Genomic DNA, 2662 nt, shown 5'->3' on the forward strand with positions numbered 1-2662 from the left:
ATCTGACACAGAGAGCAGGAGAGAGGAGAGGAAGAAGGAAGAGTTGGAAAAGAGTTTATGCTTCTAGTTTACTTTCCTGATATTTTAAGTCCCTTTTTTTAGGTTCCTGCTTAGGGTTCTAAGTTTTATTTTCTGGTTTATGTTACTGATTTCTATTCCTGGTTATGAATGTCCCTTTTGAAGGTTTTTTATTAAATCTCAGGAATTTCTTCCTTTAGGTTTGTTAACAACAGCTGATATACTCCTGATAAAAGGACATCCATTTATTTATCTAAATAAACACAAAGTTATGTCAATGTGTTTTATTACCATGACTTTCTTTTGTTGATACTTTTACATAAATAAAGCCAAATAAGGAATAAACATCTGTAATTATCTGAATTTGATGACATTATTCATCATTTGAAATTACAGAATGAAGGAGAACCGTTTGTTGAAAAATGTATTTTTAGCTACAGTATGGTAAACTAAAGTGACTGAAGCACTTTATTTTGAAAAACTACACAAACAGGAAGCTGTTTTCTGCATGTTGTTGTGGAGTTTGACAGTCAGCTCAGAGAGACGCTCATTCCTGTGAAGGAGCGGCAGGTCTGGAGGACATCCAGTCAGAAAACAGACTACAGTAGGTTTCAGTGGAAACTGTTCTGGCCCAGTATGATGGACCAAACTGGTCTGTTAAAGCTGCTGGGATTCCTGCTTTGTGGTAAGTTCAATAAGAAGAGATTGAAAATGATGTCACTGTGTGAACTAATGAGGTTAATTACTGAGATTTACTGTAATGAGATCCCTGATGTTAGGACTAACTACACTGTTGTGCTGAACTGCTCGAAACTTTAAAAAATCCCAAATCTTTGGAGTCTGCTGGGTTTATTATCTGGGGCCGCAGTGGGATCTGGATCAGGGGACAACTCCAGAGGGAAGCAGATTAGGATTATTTTTAATAGTAAGAGTAACAGTTTACCCTCCCTGTTCCTGTGAGTCTGCTTCAACCTGTTTGTATTTTTAAGGCTTTATAATATGTATCATCTTTGTAGTATCAGTGTGTGAAATATTTATATGCCAAAGGATAGTTTAAAGTTTTTTTTAAAGTATTTTGAACCTGTATTTTACTTTCTAATGAAAAACTTTAATGCCACAGAGACCGAAGCACAGATTAGAGAGAGAGAAAGAAAATAGATTGATATTAAAACTAGTATTTTTATTTCATTATTTACCAATATCATCGCTTGACTTTCTGTTATTGTTCATCGCTGTTTTTGCTCTAAAACAAACCCTCTGAACTGGTGCTTTGGTTTGGCTTTTATTCAGTCTCAAATTTCATACACATACAAACAGAGTGCAAACACCATTCACATTAATTTGAAACAAATGGAACTTATAGGTAAAACTTTACATCCATTGGGAGCATGAATAAATAACAGTACGTAGAGAGAAACAGAGGGGCTAATTTTGGCCGTTCTCTATAGGATACATGCCGAGGTCTCCCCTCCCTGCACCCTGGAGACACTATGCTTGATATGATTCAAATAAGATTTAAAATGCTCACATCATCATTATTTTTGGTGTCTAAAAAAATGCTGGAGTGCAAGTAATGAGACTCATATAATTCCTGTTTCAGATTATCTATTTAGGCTAGATAAAGACTGCATAGACTGATCTATAGACTGAAAAGTTTACTTGTCAAGTACGTAGAAATGGAGTCTAGACCTGGAATTAACAACAATTACTTATTTACCTAATATATTTTAGAGAAAGTGAAATCTGTGACTGAAAAAGTTTATTGGATGCAATCAAAATAAAATGATGAGCCTCATGAAAAAGGGTCCAAAATATTTGCCTTTCTTTGGCATTCTGCTGTTCTTTTGTTTGACCTGGTTTTGCTGAGTTTCCTGTCATGTCAGGAAGCTGATCGCAGTCTTCCCGTTTCCTCCAGTATGGTCATCCGACTTCATAGGAAGTCCAAACAATGGCATTCCTCTGGAGCTGCCGCAAATAGATATAGTCTGGGAGTAGTTTGAATATGTTCTTGTTTTCTTGCTATGAAAAGGGAACTCAGAGACATTGAGATGGCTCCTAAAGGTGAGGTCATTGATACCTATAGGTATATTTGTTTTGCAGTCTGGACTTTAGACTTTATTGATCTCACAGTGGAGAAATTCACTTGTCACATAGTTATTGCACAAGTCATTGCTGTTGTGGCGTTCTCTTTGAACAGGAAGAAATAGGAACCAGGCTCAGTGTGAGGGGCCATTGGCTGAGGCCGACTGGGGTTCAAGGAGACAGAAGCAGACATAGAAAACGAACATAGAAGCTCAGATCTGTAAATACTCTCTATGTTAGAAAATCTAACGGTAAACTTGCTCTGCAGGTGGATCCGTCTGGGAAAGAAACTGTTAATCAAAGGAGCTCTGAGTCAGTTTTCATGTCAAAGGATGAAATGGAGAAGATCCAGTTAGTCCACGTAAAAGCAGAGCCGATACCTTTAGGAGAGAACCTGTACTAAAGACTGAAAAACAGGCCGGAGTCACAGCCAAACAGGAACAGACCAGATGAAGCTACTATGAGAAAAAGCAGAGAGAGCAGAACGTTAGAGATTGAACTAACAGATTCTGCAGAGTGGGAGAATAGACGTGAATGACGTGGAATGATGAAAAAGGGGTCC

General features: G+C 37.5%; 1 protein-coding gene across 1 annotated transcript in view; it reads left to right on the forward strand.

The window, feature by feature from the left end:
- The window catches only part of robo4 (roundabout guidance receptor 4), a 42551-nt gene that overhangs the window by 12728 nt on the left and 27161 nt on the right, over positions 1 to 2662 (forward strand). The window lies entirely within an intron of this gene.

The sequence above is a fragment of the Cyprinodon variegatus genome, unplaced genomic scaffold (assembly GCF_000732505.1).
Source record: "Cyprinodon variegatus isolate N-32 unplaced genomic scaffold, C_variegatus-1.0 Scaffold437, whole genome shotgun sequence".
NCBI lineage: Eukaryota > Metazoa > Chordata > Actinopteri > Cyprinodontiformes > Cyprinodontidae > Cyprinodon > Cyprinodon variegatus.